The 23,434-nt window shown below is 41.8% G+C and overlaps 1 long non-coding RNA gene across 1 annotated transcript in view; it reads left to right on the forward strand.

Annotated features, from left to right (window-relative positions):
- The window catches only part of LOC116183231 (uncharacterized), a 131,215-nt gene that overhangs the window by 105,965 nt on the left and 1,816 nt on the right, over positions 1-23,434 (forward strand). The window contains exon 3 of the long non-coding RNA XR_004147798.2: positions 4,272-4,451. This is a non-coding gene — a long non-coding RNA (uncharacterized LOC116183231). The remainder of the gene's footprint in view (positions 1-4,271; positions 4,452-23,434) is intronic.

The following is a 23,434-nucleotide window of genomic DNA, read 5'->3' on the forward strand; positions in this document are numbered from 1 at the left end:
GTCTCATAATTATAGTATCATTATCTGGATTTTATTAAATGTTTTTGCTGTGCCGAAATAATCTTAAAATCATAAGCATACACCTGTGCACAAGGTAAATGACATTATCCAAGGTATATCTATACTTTGTGTGTTTAAATATCAGGTTAAACCAAACAGGCAAAATACTTCTTGTGAGCATATGCCTCTTCAGATGTCAGTATGGTTGCTGATGAATCTTCTGTTGGTATCTTCGCTAAAAATTGCTCTACTGCCAAGTTACACAAAAACATGAAGTCCTACACATGAGATGCAAAAAAACATAAAGGGTTTTTTGGGAATTTGGAGTACTTTTGTGGATTGGGGTGGATTTTTTTGTTGTTGTTGTTTTTTGGGGTTTTTGTTTCTTTCTTTTTGTTTGTTTGTTTGTTTGTTGTTTTTTGTTTTTTTTTGTTTTCTGCAGGATAATTTCTGCTGATTCAGTAAAGCTCTTGCTCTGGGTTGATGGTGTTGAGAATCTGAAAAATCCTTTTGATGGCTCTACTTTGTTCTTTTGTCCCTTCTATCTTCAAATCCAACTAAGTCACTCACGCTTCTGTCTCGTGTGGGGATTTATGGTTAAACAGTGTTTCAGGCTTGGAATTTGGCACATTAGACTCGTGTCCACTTGCATATGGGCAAGAGTAATGAGCTGCCTTTAATACAAGGTGGTCTTCAGACTTTTTAAGGTCTACAAAACAAACCTAAATTGCTTGTTAATTTGAGGGAAGCTGTGTATAGCAAGGCTGTCTGCAATTTTACTGTTTCTTTTAGTAGGGTTGGTTGTGGCCAGGTAAAGAAACATTGCTGCTTCAGGAACATATTTAAATGATCTACTCATTTTTAGAAGCTGCCAGTTGCATAGTCTGTCTTGTGTTTCATGTACATCTAAATGCTTCATTGACTTGTGCCAAGAGATGGAAACTAGCCTGCTTGTTTTAATACATTCCTGATGATTTTGATGGAAAATCTAAATGTGTGAAGAACACAAGATCCTGCCCACTAGCAGCCAAAAGGATACCATTTCACATTTGTTACTCTTGGGAACCAAGGAAAAAACAAACAAACAAAAACCCAAACAAACAAACCCCAAACCCAACAAAACAGTAAGAACAAGCTCTTGAAATTAGAAATAAGCCAAGGAGGAAAAGCTGCAGTTAATGTGAAAGCCATGCATCGAGATCTTCCAATCTTATAGAATCACAGAGCAGCCCAGGCTGGAAAGGATCTTGGAAGGTCCTTTTGTCCAGGCCTTCATGGAAGGGGGAGCCTAGATGAGATTATCCAGTACCCTCAATCTTCTCACACAGCAAAGTTTTCTGGTTCCCCATACCCTGTAAGGGGGAGAGCTGAGCACTGCTTCCTAGCCTGCTTCATCAGATTGTTGTGTCGGTGGTTTTGATCTGGTAGTTATTCTTTTTTTATTGCATGTTTTTATATTAGACTCTTAGCTTTTCTTTGTAATTAGACATCGTGATTATAGTATCCTTTTATATTACACTGGAGTGTTCCTTTAATGCAGAAATCAAATAAACAAAACACTTAAAATACAGAAAAAAATCACAGCAGTAATGCTTGGGTCCGAAGGAGCAAAGAATTGGTAAAAACCAAGTTGTAGTTATTGCTTTTGGCATCAGCAACACAGATCATATTCTTTATTATCCTCCAAATTAGGTTTATTCATTTATTACAATTCAGTCAATGAATTAAATATAAAACAAATCCAGATTTTTAAAGACAGACATGTGTTGCAGTTATACACAACTTTTTTGTTCTTGTTCAAATGTTGAAAAAAAAATTTACTTCTTTGTGTAAATGTTTTGTGAGGAAAGGGTTATGTAGGGTGAGAAGAGAACACTCAGGGCAGAAGAATAAGTAGTAGAGTATTTAATAGCACAGAGCGGGGCCGTGCTGTTCCTCCACACAGTGATCAGCAGTCTAACGCCTTCCCTTTATCTAAGGAACAACACATTTATTCCACGTGGTCCCATCTGGGAGTTTGTTTCAGAACAGTATTACCTTCCTCATGATAAGAATCTCTGCTTGTGAAATTATTTTGGAAAAAGGCCATCTGCTAGGGAAAATAATAATAAAAAAATATGAATCCATGATTCAGATAATAAAACTTTGATTACTGCTCTCTTAGGAGGATGGATGAGGAAGCAACAGTCCAAGGAGCTGTCCCTGGAACATGTTTTAGAACAAGCTGTTGGGGTTGACTGTAATGTCATGCAGAGGGCTGTTGTGTGAGGTACACCACTCAGTTGGCTCCCAGGGAATGAATCAGGTCTCTTTTACCAGCCTTGTCTCCAAGTAGTTCCTGAATGGGGCATGAGTAATGAGGAAAGATTCCTTCCTGATACAAACGCATTCAGCTCTTGGTGGCATCTAGTGGTTGGGATAATAGGGTGTAATAGAACCACTGTTTGTTGTACCCAAGATGGTTCAAACTCAAATGATTTTACAGCACTTCAGTAGCTAATACATCAGTGCTTCAACAGAAGTAGTAGTGCAGAGATGACATCTTATCAGTCAGATGTTAGTCACACCTTCTACAAAATCGCTGATCCCATTCAGCATAGAATTCTGAGTAATAGCAGATTTCAGACCAAGGAATGCTAAAAGTCGAATGAACTCTCAGTTTTACATTGTTTTGAAAACTGGTTTGATTCTCCCAGTTGCTTGAGTATAAATCAGGAATAACTTCTGGAGTGATTGCATTCCAAAGGAAGGTTAGCAAACGAAATAAATCCTCTACTTTGTTGGAGACCTGGGTGGAGGAGGACAATCATCCTTGTAAGTGCTGTGTTTGAAACTGCACAGAAGATGAGATACACCAGCTGTGTTAAAACAAGCCATTTTCATCTCACACATACACCCTGCAATTCTACTTTTTAATTTCTAGGCAATCACACTGCTGGAATCTTTTCCAGCCATTGAGTAAAATATATGTTTGTCTTGCAATTATGTAAATAAGGTAAGTGGTTAAGATTTAGATCTAGAATAATAATGTTAACATCATTGTCCCTTCAATAAACAGCAAGCAAGCTTTGGATGTAATGTTGTTTTTGCTCTGTATGTTCCATGCCACAGAAAAACACAGGCAGACACAGAGATGATGTGGTATTCTTATTGTGTTTAAAACAATATTTAGCACTGTTGCTTGCCTTTTACTTGTGTTTGAAGGAAAGCCCTGCTTCATCAATAGGAATGTGTCAGAATTTTGTAATAAAGCATGCTGTGTAATATATTTAAACACAGTCCAAATTAATTAAAGTGTAGTGGACGTGAAAGATACATACTCAATGTGACATTTCAAATAGGGAGAAAATATGATAATGAGCTATTTCCATGTGTTGCCATCCTTCTGGTTAAATAATACTTCTGTTTTCAATGAAGCCACTGAGCAATAACATTCATTTTTGGAGTTCCACAGCGGTTAGAACTGATTGTATACAGGCTGTAATCATTATCCTAATTCTGCCCAGGAAACCCTCTCTCCCCACCATGGAGAAATTTGGAATAAAAAGTCTCGTTCCAGGAAAAAGAATTTCCAAATAATCCTGGGCACCAGATCAAAATATGAGCTCCAAATCCGTTCCTTTTTCTTAATAAGAATCAGCACTTTGAAAAATGCTGCTCTGCAAGGAAATAATTGCATTAGTCAGCCTCTTGGCACTGGTGTGGGCTGGAGCCTTCTCTTAAAATGAGGCCCAGCCTCGCCCTGCAGTGCATCCAAATCCCCCAAAGATGCAAATAGCCCCAAGACCCTTGGCTTTGTTCTTACAAGCAGAAAACTAAAACATGGTACAAAAGGAGAGAAAGCGACCTGGAAACACAGCCTGTCTAATGCTGGGGCAGCCATGGGTAAGACAGGCATCTTTTTGTGTGCTGAAGAGTAGAAACCAAAATAGGAACTGGAAATAAGAAGTTACTGTTTTCATTATATCCTTTCCTTCTGAAGGATCTGATCACACAGATGCAGGGCCTTTAGCTAATTGTATAGCCCAAAGAACTGGTGATACGTGATTATATATTTGCTTCTTGACAGGATTATAGTGCTTATGATCAGGACAACTCCAATGCTCAGGCCCTGACAAGCACTAGCACAAGATTACTTTCGTTGCTCTGTGCTGGGGAGGTCTTGAATTTAGTCTAGAGAGTAAGCCTATGTGTCTTCCACTTGGAGGATTTTTAGAATCACACCAAAATATCCCTTTTTATTAATGCTCTGGTTATCTGATTTTCATCAGTGAAAAGGCTGTGCACAGCATTGGGGAGGGATGAAAGACAAATTGGATGCATTATTGGATATCAAAAGTGCAACGCTGGAGCCTTGGTCTACAGGAACAGAAACAAGACTTGCCTGGCACTGAGGCATTATCCCTCCAAAAAACAATCTAAACTGACCAACACCCTGGATTCGCCAGAAGGTAGGTGTTGAAGTGTTTTTCACATGCCTGTTTTGTCCTTACATTGTTTAAACTTTAGTTGTCCACATCACCACCACCACAACTATTTCCTTCCCAGCTGCTCCTCAGATAGACCAGTTGTAAGCAATGTAGTAGAGCCTGTAATGTGAACTCTTAAGATTAGCATGGAACAGAATGGACAACTCATCCCTTTGTTCAAAGACTACCAAGAAACAGACATATTTCCCGAAATACAGGAAGAGTATTTCACTTCCAAGATGTCTGTATGCAGAACTTTGCATCTTAGCTCTGACAAGTTCTATTAGATACTCAGTCCCTCAGTGAGGTTGATGAACAGGGCAGGCAGTCAGTGCCCACCCCCGATCCTCCTGCTAATTACTCTGTTGGCAGTGCATTTCAATTGCTCTATATTCCCCCCTCTTTGGGATAGTATTGTACCAGCTGATTTCTGCTATGCAGCTAAAGAGCCAGAAGCAAATGCTCCTTTGTTGGCTGCTATTGACCTAATGGGAAAACACTAGAAGATGTAGCTTTCAGTCATCACCTGAATATAGTACAGGAGGAAGATACTTTAACCTGTTCATGTTAAAACTAAAACAGGACTGTGCATCTGTCAGTAGGGAAAGCATGTGACCTCACTATGCCAAATCAGATCTTGCCAGAGCCCTCACTGCCTGGTAGACTCGTGGATGGAGTCAGGCTTTGTGTGCTCAATCAAGATCATGTGCTCTGTGCATTAAATACCAGACTGTGCTGTGGTTTTCTGCATTTAGATTTATCTCTTCTGCTGCTGGAGTGTTCTAATATTGTGGTCTCAGGTGTTGCAAGATGCCTGAACAAAGAGCCAACCTGCCTTGAAGATAGTTGCTTCAGAAAGAAACATAATGGATAAAGTTCAGATCAAGAGGGTCTAAGTGAACCTTACTGCTCTGGTGTGCACCTGTCTGCCTGGCAGCCTGGCAATGCCCAGCAAACACCCTGAGGGGTAGGAGTGCTGCTGGACAAGGGGTGTCTTGGGGTGTCTTGTCCTGAAGAAGGCAGGGTCATCATCAGGTAAAAAACACATGCTGTGTGTTTGGGACAAATGGGGGATAATGAGCCAATAAAAAACCTTCTGTCACCAAATAAAGAGTAGCTCAGGAAGAATTTGTAAATTGGCAGAGGCATTACAGGCATCGGTGTGAGATGTTTATGGTATTCAGAGTGTGAGAATTTAGTGCTGATCTGAAATGTTCCACCAAGGTGTCTTTTCCAAATGGAAGGTTACACAGTATTTTTAAATGGACATAGTTTTTTGTGTGAGAGACTCTCATCCTTACATTCAGAGTGTGCTCAGTGTGATAAGGGCATGTATGTACCTGTCCTTCTCAGTTTTCTCTTGCTTCCCAGTACCTGGGCCATAAATCTGAGATTTAAGAGATGCATGCCCATTTGCCTGCTGTGATCAGACACTGACAATTCACTACAGCATTTTCTGTATGTTTGTGCTTGTGAACAGGAGCTACACTGTCTCAGGCTGAATGCCAGTTGGCCCTCTGGCTTTGGTAGCTCAGAGATCCCTGCTCTGTACCAAATAGAAAATACAAAAATACTTTTCATGGAGTACTGGGAAAACTAGACTTGCTTTTGATCAATACAGTTATCCCTGGCAGAGGGATGGTGGGAGTTGATTGAACAGCAAGAAGAGAAGATAGTGGGTTGCAAGGCAAACCCAAGAAAGCTGTTTGATGCAGCAAAGGAGAGAGAACTGGGGGAATGATCCAAGAGCAGAAATAACATAGGTAGCAATGTTACTTGGAGGAAGAACCAAAGTGCCAGCTCCACAGATCAACAACTCAGACAAATCAGAAAACTAGCTCAGGAGAGGTTTAGACAGAAGCAACCCAGTTCTCTCGCATCATGCTCCCAGAGTGTGCGAGAATAGCACTGAATTGAATAAGGCCCATGGGAGCACAGAAGGCAACTGTTGATAAAAACCTGTGTGAGAGAGAGACGAGGACCCAGGCAGAGCTGCTGGGCTCAGAAAAGGGAGGATGGAAGAGGGCTCCAAGGGCAGCTGTTCATTTGGAACATCCCAAACATGGGGTAGGATCTAGAGACTGTGGGAAGAGCATAAAATGGGTAAGACTATAAGGAAATAAATCTAGCTGGGAGGGGAATGGGAAGAAATAAGACAAGACCTCTGGTAAGTAAGGGAGGGAGGTGCCATGATATCTACAGAACAGGCAGAAAAGACAGAAGGAGGGGGATTGCCTTTCTAATTATGGGTATCTGTAACTTTCCTGAGATATAATGGGCAGAGGATGACTAACAAATAGCTGAATCACAGAAACCATGTGACTGAAATTCTAAATTCATCTGCTAAGGGGCTTGAATATTCACACAAAGCTTAGAAATTTTCCTCTAATACTATTCTGGTGCAGGTGATCCTAAACCTCCCATACAAAAAAACCCTCCTGTCTGGAAATATCTATCTCAGTAAATTGGTCAATATTCACGTTGGCAGGCAAGTACATTACCTTATTCCTCCATTCCTGGTGGAGAAAACTACTTTTGGCCAACTAAAAAGTTGTCCATTTTAATCCATAGAACCTTCTGCAGGGAGCTTTATATGGAAGGTTGTTTGAGCCTTCACCATAGCAATTTAGTAAATGATGTTGCTTAGAGTCAGAACAGTGTTCTGCCAGCCTTTGTAAGAAAACTTATTGACATTAACTGTCTACTGCTTATAGGATTTTCAAATACTTGCTGTGTCATGAAATAAGGAGAATGAGTGCCCTCTGTTTCAAGGTGCTGACTACTGGAAATCTTTATTTCATGTAACATTAGTGCTGGCAAAAATTGGTAGAACCATCAAAAGAAGTTACTCATGCCTTCCACTCACCCTCCTCCTCCTGTGTGACTTAGATTCAGGAACTGATGTAGGTTAAAATTATCTGTTGTCCTGGCCATAATCTGATTAATCAGGTACAATCATACCTGTCTGAATTATTTCAGAGAATATGTTTAGGGAAAAGACATAAATGTGAAATTCCACCCCCACCCCCTGCCCTACTGCTAAAGAATGGGCTAATTTCTTTTCCTGATAGCAATTACTGAAGAAATACATTCTGATGAAAATCAGGATTAATGTTTCTCCCCAGCTGAGCTGGAGTTTCTGTGTGTACAGTTAGGGAGATTTGGACAGCTTTTGTGAGTACTGTTATATTAATAAAGTTTCCTTCCTTTTGACTTAGCAATCTCTAGTTTACTTGGGATGAGTGAGTTGACTCACTTCTCCCTTACATTTTTGTTATGGGCAAAGAGCAATAAAACAAGCAATCTGGCTACTGAGGGCAAATCTAGAGTAAGCAGGCTTTTAGCCTCAGGTCTAGGACATTAGTCACATGCAAATCGGTGATGATAAATCAATGCCTGGCTCACAAAGCTGCCTAGGAAATCACCAAATGAAAACATGCTTTTTAAAAGTACACAATTAATCCCTCTCACCATAAAGAAACAGTCCCGACTTCCGTGTCTAGCAATATTTTTCAGAGCAGGAGCTGTACTTTTCCACAAGGTTCCCCTGGAAGTTCCAAGGAGTTACATGACTCCTAGTCCTTCATTAGTGCTCTTCCATCCCTTTTTCCTAATAGCCAGAGAGTCTCAGCATCTGATGCTTTTATGAAACAGCAGAGAGGAGGTGGTTCTGATTGTGTTTCTTTGTAAAAATTTTCACTGCCACAATTCCCTGGATGATACACAGTGCTCTGAGCTTCTGCCTGCACAATAACTGGTTTTAAACATTTCTGTTTAATCAAGAGTGAAGTAAATGTCAGAGATTCAATGTTCTAGATCAGCAGTTTCCAACACTGATACATCTTAATCAAGCAATTAGGTGCCTTTTTTTTTTTTCTGTTGTTGTTGTTATTGTTTGGTGTTTTCCATGCTGGAGAAGGGAACAGATTTGCTGCTTTGCTCTGATGACTGCTAGCAGCAGTGTTTGTTGTTAACAGAGACATGTACACCTAACCACCAGTTGGCAGGTGTTAACACTTTGTTACTCGCTATTCCCACATGCTGAGGATTGTGGGAAAGCTGTCAAGCTCTCTGTCTTGTGTAACACTCAGCTTTTACAATAACAACAACAACGACAACAAGCTCTGAACAAATTCAGAAGCTCTGTAGGAATGCAGCGATGCAGCACTAGCAAGGGAAACAATAGGATGGATTCTCCTTGCTTTGGTGGGAGCTAATATGAGGCCTTGTGGAAAGTTTGAGGTATTTCCTTATCTTTGCTTGAAAGCTGGTAGATGGAGACTGAGTGGTTTTTTTTCTTTCTTTCTTTTTTAATTGGTGATATGTCTGATGTTTAGAAGAAACCAAGAATGCGCTGTGTGTGCCCCAGCATTTCTAGTCTGCATCTGACATTTGTACTCAGTACTCATCTGTCTTCAGGAAAGAAAGCCATGAATACAGCATACAAACAGAGAAAATAGCACCGAAAACTATAAGAATGCCTGGGAATGACTTCTTTTTTTTTTTTTTTTTTTTTTTTTTTTTTTTTTTTTTTTTGGTAGGGGGGTGTGACTGTCAAGTGAGAAATGAGAATTTCTTTTAGTATAGTACAGCCCTTCTGGCAAGCTCAGATGTGCCAAGAAGAAAAGGTCCTCTGTGAGCTTTAAGTATTATTAAAATACTTTTTCTCTGTTGCTTGCTGTCATCCAGGTGCTCAGACATAATCTGCCTTTGCAGCTACAAAGTCATGGTTGAGTAATCCAAAGAATTGATTTATTACTGAAGAAGTGAGTTTTGATGGATTTTTGATTTATATGAAGACAGTAAAGAAGAAGGAGTGGGAGTTGCAAGGCAGCTGCAGCTGGAGTACAAGACAGAAACTCAAAAGAGCAAGTGGGCCAAGCAGTGCGATGGATTAGATGAGCAACCAGTTTATATGGCTGATTTTAATAGCGCTGCACTGCATAATTGTTCCCCTTCCTCCCAAACAGCATAATACACTCCACTTCTTACACCTGAAGAATTATGCTCTGTGTGAGGATGGATTTCATCCATTTGCTTTTTGATGAGAGTGCTTCAGATGATGGGAGCATGATCAAAGGAGTGATCATGGGTTTTCTGGCATGTAGGTTATGGCTGGGCTGCTTTTTGAGCACAGCTCCAAGTCTGGGGTCATTCTCCAGCTTATCTTGCATCCAAACTGAGCATTTCTTGCAATACGGATGGGCTGGGTTCAGGATAGGGCATTTCTTGAGACACACCCATGCTGATACAGCCAATGCCTGTCCTGTGAAACATGAGGAAATGCTCCCTTATAAGTGGGTGGGCCAAGTTCTTTCCTGGAAAAGTTCCTACTGCATGACATGGACCCTCCATGGGATATGGAGGAGGTTGAGCAGCAGGCTCTTAACAATACAGTTGCACAGTCATGTTTTAGTGGCCTGCCCTCTGGTCTTTTTTACACAAGGCAGTGTTGACATGGCCCTGAAGACCGTGACTTTTAAGTTAATTTTAATTCTGGAATACAGGTTTTAAGTTAGTCAAAAGTTAAAGGCTTAATGAAGTAGGATGTGCAAAACAACAGCAAAAACAAATGGATTAAATTCCCTGGGCTGTGTTTTGCTTGGGATGGGATTCCAGTGGTCTCTCAACTTCACAGGTCCATGAATCACTGCAGAGAGTAGGATTTTTAATGGATTTATCATTATTTTCTTGACATGAAAATCATCCCTGTACCTGTGCACTGCTTTAAAAAGCCTTCCTGCTTGCAGAGCCACCTCCCACAAGCTGTTTCTGAAAGATCTGTCTGCCAAACTTGGGGGTGAGAGGGAGGTACTGGCTTGTATACATCTGCAAGTTGTATTTCCTAGCTTCAGATTTCTCTTAAAAAATTATTTGTTCTTTTTTGGCCACGGGAAGCCAGTCAGAGGAGTCACTAACATTGGTAAGATGAATATGTAGATCAAATATTAATAAATATCTGCTTAGTGTACACATGGTCCTGGATTTGTTCCTGTACATAATAAAGGATACTTTTGTCTTTTAAAAACCCTAGAGAGAGAAATCTTGTCGCTTAGGGAAGCCATGGGGAAAGTGAGAGGAGAGAAGACTGATCATTTCATGAATGGGATTCATAAGGTGGGTTTAATTTCCACCATGCACCCTCTGTCGATCAATTAGTTTGTGCATTGCTTGTGTTTTTTTTAAGTGAGGACATGTAGTGGGATGTTTCAGGGTTTGTTTTTGAGGTACTTAGGTGGAAAATAAGTGATTTGTTGCAACAAAATTGTAGATTGGATTTGAGAGTATGGCTACAGCTGACAAAAGACCAAGTTAACAGGCAATAAGAAGGCCCTTTATTGAGACTGGAATTCTGTCCTCCCACCTGAAGGCCAAGCATAGCTATGAGCACAGTCCCATCCACTGGCACTGGGAAAAATCCCATTTACACAATGGCTAATGGCATTTCACTCTGCTGTGCAACAGGTTGGAAAAGATGCTTGCAATTCCCTGTGTGTTCCTCTGTTGTGGGCTGAGATCTCCCTGAAACATGGCAGTGGCTTTGCTGTGGTCATATGCTCTTCTCTGCAGTTACTATTTTCTGCTTGTACTGTGGAGGTGCCTGGAGGATTGAAGAGAATTGGTTTGGGCTGTAGGCACGCCCGGGAGTCAGTTCCTCCTTAAGGATTAGGACTGTTGTGCTGATCCTGCAGACAGGAGACCTATCACTTAAGCTACTTGCTTATATGAATTATCTGAATGACTACAGCTGAACTTCATGGCTTCTCAGCACCGTAGCTGCCCTATTTTGGGCAAAGTCATCAGCATTTTGCAGGTGGATTCAAATTTAATTTGGATTTTTCAATCTTCATAAGCAAAACAAGGAAGAAAAGATTTCCTGGACTTCTGGCAGGATTTCTACACTTTTTCCCCCCCCTTCTTTAGCAACTTCATTTGTTTCTCTTTTTCCTTCTTCTTTTTCCCACCCCACCCAGCCTTAAACAGTGCCGGGAAATTCTGTACTTACCCAGCTGTAGTGTCTGAGGAAAGCCAAGCTGGTTTTTTTCCATGCATCAAAATTATAATAGTTTGAAATTACTTATTAACTCTCTGAGTTTCCCAGAGAGAAGACATCATATATTTAACTGATATGCCCCTTGTACTTAGACAAAAGGCCAAAGGTTAGGGCAAGTGGATACACATGACAACTTTATCCAAGTCCTTAAGGATTTCCTATTGACTAAGTCACAGTTTCATTCTTTATTTTTTTTTTCAAGTAAAAATAATTAACATTACTCAAGTAAAATGAGTTAATTTATTTTCATTTGAAAATGAAAATCTCTTCCTGCTGCAAACTCTGCAGTCTGTGGACAAAGAAGGTATAGTTGCTACTCAGATGGCTGTCTTGCCTCAAAACATGCAGTGATCACCTCAAATAGCTCACCTCAAATTGGGTTTTTATTGCTTGAGAACGCATATTATGTAATAGTTTTAGAACAAGTTGATTTATATTTTAGCAAATGGATCAAATAAACATTTCCTTGTGTGTAACCACTGCTGCTGTGTTGATGACAAAGATGTGTTATGGATGTTTCTGTGTCACTTCATAGCAGTGTGATTTTTTTCTTGCTACTATTACAGGAAGTTCCAAAATATTGTAGTTCTGTGGGTTAGTACTCTTTTGCTCTGCTAAAGAGGGAAATATGTTTGTTTGGATTGGCAGGAAACGCTGTTATTTGATTTACTGTGCTTTTTGGTGGGCATATTATATGTGGGCATATTATATGTATGTGATTATTCCCTGTATAATCCCACAGCATTTGCAAGCATTCACACCCACATCAGGATGGTAAAACCCTTATCAATAAAAACACTGTGACCTAGAACTCTATTATTGCATCTGGAGCTACCAAATATCTGGGGAATGCTCAAGCAACAAAAAAATGGTGCACCAAAATAGAATTCTGCATGAGAAAGCCTCCAGGATGCAACAATATTTCCTCAGCCACCCTCACTGTTGGGCCCTTCCTGGCAGAGCTGGACCATGTCCACAGGTCATGTTGACTTTGTCTGGATTGATGGTGTTTCAGCAGCTGTCCCCTGCTGCTTTCAGGAAGCCAGGATTGGAGCCATTAGGTGAAACAACCCTGTAAGATTAAGAACAAGTGCCAGTGCCTGGCATGAACAGCAGTATGATTTTATGTCTGAGAGAATACCATCCAGGAACACACATTGTGCCCATACCCATGTCTGGGTGTGTCACAGGACTCCGTAGGAAGAAATGTGGAATCTGGGGGCAAATCTGGTGCAAGTAGGTCTCTAGTTCCCTTGCTCTTCTGACCCCATAGAGACCTCCAGTAGATGTGGTGCATAGGTCCCAATTCATTGCTCATTTATTGCCTTATGATTGTGTGGGTTCCTCGCTGGAATGAGATCTGTGCCCACCCTTGAGACTGGTGGTAAAAAAGCTGTGCTGCCTAATGCACTGCTTGCTATGTTGTGTAGGTTTCGGGAAAGTATCGGAAAAAAAATTGGAAAAGGGGTCTGAATAGGCAAATTAATGAAACCTGCTGAGCCTACAATAATGCCTAAGAAATCTCTTCCTTTCTCCTGTGTTTGTTTATATCTCACCTGCACTTTGCTGCCAGACTTGGGACTTGGAGCTTAAAAACAGTTTCTCAAGCAGCAAGTTTGAACTGTAGGACTTGGGGAGTCAAGGAATGGTCTTCTCTCATCCAAAGGTCATTTCTCAAGTACAGATGTTTCACAGACCTTTGCTTTGATACCAATTAATTTCATGGATTTTTGAATAGTTGGATCCTAAGTAGCAAATACTTGGATCCAGGTGGTAACTGGTACAGATAGCAGAAAGTGAAAAGCAACTATGTTGCCTTTTTTTTTTTTTTTTTCCTTGGGAACTTAAAAATTCCAATCTTGCTGCATTAAACTAAGTCATGCAGAAATGTTCCAGCTGTTCTTTGCACTGTGGAAGCCAAATTCAGCATTTTGATGGATTTTTTTTCTTTGTTTTTGAGATACCAGTTGTGAAACTGTTTTATATCTTAGGTAACAAAATCATACCTACACTCACCTTCCAGTTATTTGGGTTTTCCTAGTTATTTTATTCAAGGTGGACTCCTTACAGGTCATTATGAAAAATACCAAGTTCACCAGGAGGTAAATTAGTCAGCCTTTTTTCAAGCTGGGTTGTCCAGTAGCACTGACAGACTTTTAGTCTTTTAGACTCCCTCTTCTTCTTCTTCACTGAATACTATGATGGCAGCTGAACACACAAGAATTTTGGTCAAAAGCAGAACACACCAGGAAATAATTCCTGTGGTATGCGTTCTGTTTCTAGTAAGAGCTTTATTTGGTACAAAGTGTGGTGATCCCTACTCAGCTCCTTCCACTTGCAGGAAGAGTCAACCCTTATTTAAGTACTCCTAGAATTCATTGAAATATTTTTTTATTATTGTTTTGAAAATTAGATGTGTACTATTTTTCTTAGCAATTTTCAGGTGTGACAGTTCTCTGAAATGTAGACAATATTCATAATAAGCGTTTAAATGAAGGCTTATGTCTCTGCTTAACAGTGATTTTCCTGCCCCTCACTTCCTTGTCAGTAGATTGAGGAACAGGAACACTGAGTTTGGCAACACTTAGTCCATAGCATTGATGGCTAGAGCAATGTTTATGCTGTGGTTTCTGGATGCATGGTCAGGAGAACAGAAAATGCTGTATGGAGCAGCTTGTACCTGAGCAGGTACAAGGATTGGCCTAGTCACTGGGTAACCTCATGCTTATATGCCATATGGGTTAGTCCCCTCTCCCTCCAGTAGGCAAGGACTTCCAGTGTTCAGTTCCTGCTGGTTTAAAGGAGAAGAAAGTGATCTGTGTCCATTATCAAATTATGTAGAGTCCTTTCCACAGGGTTTGTAATTTCAAAGTCATTCCTCTTGTTTCAGTGAAGGTATTTGAGGATTTCCCAGGGTTACTAGTAATTTTAATTTGAGCCTTTTTAACTTAAAAGTTAGTCAGGTCTCATAAGGCTTGAGCCAGGTGACTGGTGAAGGTCACAGCAGCATTATCTACCCTGTTATCAGTGACTGCACCAGGCACCGTTCAGTACCTGCCCATAGACAGCACAGTAGCCTGTTTTGATCTTCATTTTTTCACTTTAATACAGTGGCCTTTCTCATATCTCTCCCTGTCTCTAGTCTTACTAACTTGTGAGCATGGAACGGACAGGCTGAGATAGCAAAATACTGGGTACTTAAGATGAACAAAACCATACAGCAGTTTACAGTAATTCAAAGAACATGGAAGAATATACACTTTCTGATACCACCTGCTTCGTGTGCCAAAGATTGTAATGGGAACAAAAAGCTTACAGGTTTTGGGATGGGGAAAAAAAAAAGCTTTTTTTGTAGAAAAAAAATTTAAAAAACGGGCAACAGAAGTTGTCTTGGGATGCGAGTGAAAACTGAAACATTGGTCACAAACTGAGTGAAGGAGGTGGATCTAATTACTATGTAACAAAACAAAGGAAGGTGGTTTAGCAGCCATTTAAATAGCAGATACTAAGCCCAACTGCAGAGCTATAGATTGGACTGTTGCAGGTAAATGCAGAAAATGTAACAAAAAAGAAGTTTCCATTAAAAATTCCTTTTTATAGGAATTGCCAGGATCACAGAGATACTCACAGAGAAATTAATCAAATACTATTATCTCCAGATATCTGTTAATAATATTCTTAATCTTCACTATATTTTCTCTTGGGCCTATATGCTGCATGAATATTTCTTGGCATGCCTACAGATCTCTAATTGTTTGTATATTTGACTTGCCTCAGGCCTACTTTAAATGAATGTATGCAAGAATATTTGCTATGTATGGGATTATTTAAGTGCCATTACCATATCTGTGTGGTATTGTTTACCATGTGTCAAACCACTAAAAAAAAAATAAACACTACCAAAAAACCAAAGCAAATCAAAGAAGATACAGAAGGGGAATCCTGTCAAGTTTTTGATCAACATGATATATTGAGCAATCCAGTCAATGATATTCAAAGATGTTAGGGCTACATCTGCACACTTAAAATACTTTAGATTGAACTAAACATTTATATTTTTTCAGAGTTACCTAAGAGAGTGTAGAGCTGTGCTTGCAACTTATCTAGAATTTACCAAGGTAGCTCTAAGCTATCTTGTCCAATAGCACTGAATTCAATGTGGACAGAAGTCTTGCCTCTGAAACTTGATAAATACACAAGGGACACAACCTCTCAGCTGATCTTATTCCTTAGTCTGAATCATAACTGAGCTATTGTTTTGGTTTGCCCCCCTCAGCAGTCCTTCCTTTGGAACTCAGCATTAAACCTGCTGCATGAAGCTGTGTTTTATGTGCACTGGAGGGGGCCTTAGGTGCCTCTGGGGATGGGTAGTCAGTGACTTGAATACACCTGCAGCAGTGGAGACTGAACTGGGGAGGCAGGGGCAGACATAGATTAGAAAATTGGGCACTTTAGGTAGCAAAAAAAGTTATGAAATACAGTGCCATAAAAATTCTTCTGCGGGGGGCCTCAGAGGATCAGCATGTCTCTTTTGTGGTTTACGACATTTCTGGTGTGACAGAGAATGGCAGCCCCATTTTTCAGTATTCAGGCTTATTTATTGTGTGTCACTGTCTTTGAGTTGGCTGATACTTTCATGTAATTTCCTTATTCCTGCACTGTTGCTCTGCCTTGCTCTTTCTGTGTGGAAAAAGAAGATAGGGTGAGAAAAATGTGGAAAAATGTGCTGGTGGTGTTTGCCTTAATGGCACGCTATGGGAGCCGGATTTCTTGCAGAACATTTGTGGCTGTGTGGCACCAGCACCTGAAGCAGGGCAGTTGAGTGTGCAGAATGCAGCCATAGGAATCTGGCTGATCATGTCTGACATGCTGATTCGGGCAAAAGTGCAGATTGTTGGGCTCAGTGCTGCACTAGGGGCACACTCAGAAATGTTTGGCAATGGTCCTGACAGTGGCAGAGTTAAGACTACAGCAAAAAAAAGATACTGAGCTGCACTGATCCCCCTAAATGAAGTCATACCATGGTTAGTATCCTTGACTCAGTTCCTGTTGTGAATTCTCTCTGATTGGTCAAGCTGGACAGAGTTCCAAGCTGTTCTGAGTGGTTTGAGTGTGGTGATGTGCTGAGTGGCCTGGCTGCAGTCATGCTGAAGGGCATTTGTTTTCAGTTCTGCGTATAGGAGTCTCCAGCATTAAAGTAATGGGCAGATTTCCCAAAAGGCAGGGAGGCAAGCTAGAAGAGTAGCTGCTTGCCATTTATTTTTGATCCATTCAGGCCAAAAATCAGCTTTGCATGTGAAGACAGAGAGGAGGTCTCTGTTGGCTGCTTTTCAAGAGACTTTCACCTTTCTTCTCTTCAGTTCTGCAGCAGTGTGTTGTGACTTCTTTTACCTTTTATATACCCTTGCCCCATCACAAACCTACCCAGTCTCTAAAGCTATCACAAAGAACCTGTTATATCTCTCTGCCCTGAACCCATATCTAAACCCACTCTCCTTGTGCTCCCTCTCTTCTTGTTTTCCTCTTCTCTCTCTCCGTCTCACCTCCTGTTAGGCAGAATCTGTGCTCCGTGGAATAGAGGCTGAGCGTGGGCTGAGAGGAGAGAAAGTATTTAAACATCTCTAAGCATACTGTGTCTTCTTGACAAATAACCTGGTTATTCTGGATGAAGAAAGAGAAACAGATCTGATTCTTAGGCACCACCACGGAAGGCCATGCTGCCACACTTCAGGCATTGCTCAGTTCCCGTAAGAGGAGCAGGTTGATGGGAGGGTTTCTGGGGCCAGGATCCAAAGCGCTCCCCAAGAGTCTCTGGGAGTGTCAGCAGATTCCTCAGTGAGCCAAGAGAAGGGCTTGCTGACAGCACCTCTGAACTATGCGTAGGATTAGCTGCTGTCACACGCGCAGCCTTCCTGTAAACCCGGGGTGTTCAGCTCCGTCCACTCCCTCGGAGCCTCGCAAAGGATGGGGCTGTGGAGGCGTTGGATCCACCGGAGGCTGGTGCAGAGCTCTGGCTAGCACATATCTCTGAGTGAGGAAAGAGAAGGGCAGGAGTTGTGAAAGAAGCTTTTCAATTTCATTACTTTCTTCCCGTACCCTGTATCCTGTCTGTGGAGAGCTCTCAGCAGAGAGCGGGACCTGCACTGCTGTGTGAGGTGAAAAAAAAAGAAAAAGTGATGGAGAGTGAGAGAAAACCAAGGGAATCCATTAAAAAATGCCTCTGCTACCTCATTAATCTTTTGCAGCAAATAATATATGCAAAATTTTGGCTAGCAAAGTCTCCAAAGAATAACATTTTTTTTGGTGAGGTTTTAACAAATTAAAGAAATAAATTAAGTCAATAGCACAGCAGGAAAGTGCTTGAGGCCTCCAGGATTTGTATGTTTTACCATTGTTCTAAAAATAAACTGGGAGCGAAAAAATTTAAAAGTCTTTCAGTTGAAAAATAATATTTTCTTTAAGTAGCCGTGTTTGAGTTTTGCTCCCGCATAGTACTTCAGCACCTTCCCTGGCCCTGAGGCTGACTTTTGGAAGGAGAAGGTGGAAAATAGTAGAAGCAGAGGTCGCAAAGCCATGTGGTGAAGGGAAAGGCATACTGGGCGTTAGCGGGAAGGATGTGAAACAGAAATTAAAACCCTTGCGCCTCACCCCACTGCGACTGCTGAGACCAGGCATGTGTTAGAGATTAGCAATCATCTTACTGGCACCCTTAGGCCCAAACCAGTTAGAAAATTTCTGGCAGCTTTGGTCAGTTTTGGAAGAAAGGTGGCTGGCACCCTCCTCTCTTGCTATACTGTAGACTGGTCATTATTTTAATGATCAGAACAAGGCTTCCCAGGTTGCCAGAAACCAGAGAAGTTAAAGGCTGCCTTCTGATTTTCCTTTTCCATGCTCCTTTTCATAATTTGTAGTAGTGACCAGAGTGAATAGCATACAGCTCTGTCTTTTCTTCTTTCCTTAAACTGACCACGTCCCCTCCCATCCCAGCTGCTACCTACTAAGATAGTTTTCCACTGCCTCTCCTCCCTGGGCTACCTCTTCTTCCCATCTGCTGCCTGCTGTCATTTTTTCCAGCTCCACCCAGGCCTTGCCTCACTCTCCAGCCTGTCCCAGAATTGGAACAATGGCTTTTTGATCCACAATCAAAACCTATGACTTTGATCAACAATCAGCAGGCAAACAGCATTCTGGAGAGAAGTCTAAATGGTGGGTAGGTGCCTAGCTTCCTATTTCCTTTACTAGAAGAGAGGTATCATGAAGTTCTCCTACTCCAGCCATTACTCATGCTGAAGCTGAATGCATACACATTAAAACAGAAACTAATGGAAGAATGCCCTCAGAGTTGCAAAGGCAAGGCTGTTGTTTTCTGGTAGGTAACCTGCAAATTGACTCTAATTTCCCTGCTGCTCACACAAATTCCTCAGTAGTGGGAATTTTATATATATATATGAACAATATAAGAAACCACTCTGTTTTTCTGCATAGCTTTTCTGTTGATGGACCTCTGACACTTGTCCTTCTAGCCTCAGTTCCCATCCCTATAGCATTCTTCTCAAGGGACTGGGATACTGATTTTATGCAGGTGACCTGTGCATGGAGTAATCCCATGTGCACAGCCAGAATACACACACACAGACACCCTTAAACATGCACATGCTTGACAATTTCAAGTCAGCAAGTGCCAGAACTCCAGTTACCTCTGGTATCTTCTGTTAGTCCCTGTGGGAATGTTCTTCTGCCATAGAATTTAATTACTTTCCTCCCTTTCATCTCTGCCTTATTTCGTGCACAGCATGGGCTGTGCTCAATTATTGAGCAGCAACTCAATATTTAGTTTTCTCCTTACTCATCACTGTGTGGCTCCTACCCTTACTGGTGGGACAACATTAAAATCCTTCTCGGATGAGAAAATGGTTGATTACCTCATGAGCTTTTCTGTGTCCTCATCATTGCATGTGTATCAGTGGCTACACAAGTGCTTTATGGTAAGGAGCTTGTTCTGATACTTGTTCCCAGTCCCCTGAAGGTGCCCATTGACTGTTTTCATTCTTGGGATGATTTTAGAGTAGAAAAATATGCCAAAAAAAGTGGTGTAATTTGCTGTAAAGGGAGGTAGCTATTTTGTTTTTCTGCTAGTGCATGCTCTGTTTTGTTAGGAAAGCTGTGGGTGAACAGCAAGGTGTTTTATTCCGCCTGCTTCACTTCTTCTTCTGTTGAAGAGAGGGGAAAGGAGGAGAGTTTTTCTAGAGGGCAGTATGGGACATCCTATTCTACATACCCCCAAAACTGGAGCAGAGCTCTTGGGAAATTCTCAAGCATGGCACTGGGCCATGACATCCCCACTTAGCCCTCATAAAGCATCTCCTGGGAGCCAGCAGGAATGGTCCAGGACTTGGAGCTGAACATTGAAAACTGCTGGACTTAGGGAAGGTTTGGGAGCTCCTTAGCATGTGAACACATAACAGCTGGGAAGATGAGATGGGGAAGGAGTGGTGAGGACTGTTGGGTTTTTTTCTATTCCAAGTTTGGTGTTCTCTTTGTTTGCAGTTGCCTGAACTCACATCTGTGCAGATCCTAACATCTTGGCATGCTTGGGCTGCTCACATTAAGGAAAAGGTGTGTGAAGGCCACCTCAGAGAGTTGGCCGGCTTCAGATGCAGTTGCAAATGCAACCAGTTTGGCAGCAGCTGGATTTCTTTGGTCACATCTGCTTATGTTGGACACTGTTAAATCCTAGTGGCAGTCCTGTATATGGGGCTCTGTAGAAAACTTCTGGCTCCTGCTGATTACTGTGCTGACTCCTGAGTATTCTGGGAAGGCAGGCTATTCATGGTGCTGGCATTTTCACCTGAGAAGAAAGGGAATACATTTGGTTCCTCTAGGGCTGCAATAGCAACTACTGCCTGAGACATTCTGTGGTATTGGACTTGAGTGACTAAGGATGATGCTTACTGGGCTGGGGGTAACAAAGAATAATCCCACTTTTCCTGCATTTTGCTAGTCAGTGAAGTGTTAAAAGTATTTCTGGTTGGATGGGACTGAGGCTAGATCAGTATTTAACATGAGCCCCTAGCAGGCTGTAGAGAAGGTCTTTGGGAGAGGAATGGATGGTTGTAAGTGTGGGCTTCTGTGTGAGGACGACTGAAACCAATACATCTCCTATCTATAATTTTTTACTGAGGTTCTCCTTTCCATCACCTTAAGAGAATGTTTTGTGTTTTGAAGGCCAGCAGGGGTATCCAATCTAAGACTTTGTTGGAGGTTCATGACCTGATCCAAGCATTCCAGAGCAGGTGACTAGACAAAGATGTGCATTCAGCTTTTTTAAGTGTGGGAGACACCATTTAGCAGCTATCTGTAGAGTTGTGTTTGCACTGTATATCCCCTCATAATGGCTTATCCCTCCATATCCCCTCTTTGTACCTGTTTGGTTCATCCCAGCTTTCCCATCAGTACCTGTATGTCCATCAAACCCCAACCCATCCCCCTGTCTCCTCCCAGGTGATGTGTCCATCACCTGGTGACCCTTCCCCTTTGTCCAGATCCTTCCCCCAGGGTCACCAGGTAACTGGACCCTGGCTGGGACTCCTCCCCGACCCCCTCCTCAGTGGTCACTCTGAGGCCTTGCCCCCCGAGAGCCACTCCCATGTCCTTCCCCCATTGCCTGCTCGGGTTTCCCGCCCCCCCTATATCTGGCAGCTCCGGGCCAGAAGACCCTCTCTCTTGCTCTGGATGTCCTTCAAAGTCAGATGTGGTCTGGGATCTCTCCAGGCCCTCATTAAACTTTGGAACTAATCCTGAGGGAGAGCGCCTCTTTCCTTTGCTTGTGGGACCAGCTCATCTCTGGACTCACATGGGAGCTTCTCCAAGCCCCCCGGGATCCAAGGAGAAGTTCCTTCCCTCTGCCCACCTTGCCCCACTGCCCAGCTGGCTGGGCTCCCCAGGGGTTTTATCCCCGTGGATTCGAGGGGGAGATGCAGCAGCTATCATTTAAAACATGGAGAAACATATTTACATGAGTGATATCTCAATTCCACCACTGTGGGAAAAAATAAATACTCATTGCCCTGGCTGCTGTGGTGTGCAGCTGAGGCTTGGCAGGAGCTGTGGTTCAGTCTCCTCTGAATTGCCAGCTCTTTAAGCAAACTCTATGTTATTGAAATGGAAGAATCTGTTTTCCACTGGGACTTAAAACAATTTGTGCTGACGCTGGGAGTTTTTGAGCTACCAGATTTTGAAGTTGTCCTTGTTAAAACAGGAAGGAAGGGGATCCTAGGGCATAGAGATTTTGAGTCAGTGGTCTGGATTTGCTCATGATGTGAGTAGAGGGGAGATCTGCAAGTGGTTTCAATAATCAGGCAGCAATGTTTGTCAAGGTAGGAACAGAGATGCTGGCAGACTCCCCCATAGCACTCACCATGAGAGCAGAGAGTAATTGTGTTGTTGTGTGTTTACCCCATCACTCTGATGCCTGATTCCAGACTCCAGTATCAAAAATCTGTAGCAACAGGTTTCCAGCCTTCAAGGGAGAAGGGCAAGGAGGTGGGCTTGCAAGAGGCTAATAAGGTTATGTCACACTATACAACTAATATTTGCCTTTGTTTCCTGAACAGTGTATACCAATTTAGGATAGGCTCTCTAGAAGTCACCCTAGGGTGCATGTGGGAAGCCAGGCTATACTGAAACTGAGAAATGCTTTATGGTTAGCGAACTTAAAAAAAGATTAAATTTTTGTTAAAAGAGGGCATCTTGGAAATTGTGTCTGGCTCTGAACCAGAGCTTAAGCCGTGTAAAGGGCGGACATGAGGTTAAAAAGGGTTGGTCTAGTTAAAGGATATTCCACACATAGCCTTGGATTTGAGGCTGATTTTTGTGATAAGAACCATCTTTAAGGTAAAGCTGAAAAGATATTATAAAGATTAAATAATTGGAAATAAGAGAAGCCTGGCCAAGTTTTTTATTTACATGAGCCATGTAAATCTGTCTCTTGAACTGTAGTTATTGATCTATTTTTACTTTCTTTGCTTCCCAGAGGCAAAATTAATAGTTCTATGCCAAAAAGACCAGTTTTCCCTTACCAAAACCAGCATGAGTTCCTCAATGGCCAATGTCAAAGAAGTTGCATGTGTATAATTTTAGGGGTTTTTTTGTAAGCATCAATGTTGTGGACAGAAAGGGGCCAACTAACCCCCAGGCCCTAGATAAGTTTGGATCATTATCTACACTTGATATTATGTTATTGTGACCTAGGTTTCTCTCTGCTTGATGTCTTTCCAAGATTCCCCTGTATTCACTTTATCCTTGACAAGCTAGTGAACATCTACAGGCACTGTATCAAAAGGTTTGCAAAGGCAACAGCTGAACATCATCTTCAGATAAATGCAACATACCAAGGCCACATAAAAATGGATTCTCTCATGAACAGAAAAGTGATGCCTATAGCTCTGAAAAGCTCTTGATGTAGATTTCTCCCTAGACTGTAGTGAAGATCAAGTTATCACAGCTGTGATCTTGTAGCATGGTGAGCTGGGCTGTGGAAACTCTCAGGTATATACCTACAGTTTGGCTACTCAGAGGATTTTCAGGCTTATGTAGGGAATGCCCTGAAGGGTGGTATGCTGCCAGGGTTTCATGACTTGAGCCTTTCCCAGCTTAGACAAAAGAGAAGAAATCAGCTGCATATTTCACCCCTGATGCAATGTAAGCATACAAACAAATGTATCTATCTCTGCAGGGCCACATTCAGATGCACATGTTGGTTCCTCAGTGCCAGATCCTGCTATGAACTCTAGCTCTGCATGCTGTTAGAAATGGCAGAAGGAGACAGATATCTCTACACATGCACAGGGTTTTATCTTTTTTTGACCTTCTGCATATGGTGATGTTTGCTTAATCCATAGAAAACCTACAT

The sequence above is a fragment of the Lonchura striata genome, chromosome 1, assembly GCF_046129695.1.
Source record: "Lonchura striata isolate bLonStr1 chromosome 1, bLonStr1.mat, whole genome shotgun sequence".
Lineage (NCBI taxonomy): Eukaryota > Metazoa > Chordata > Aves > Passeriformes > Estrildidae > Lonchura > Lonchura striata.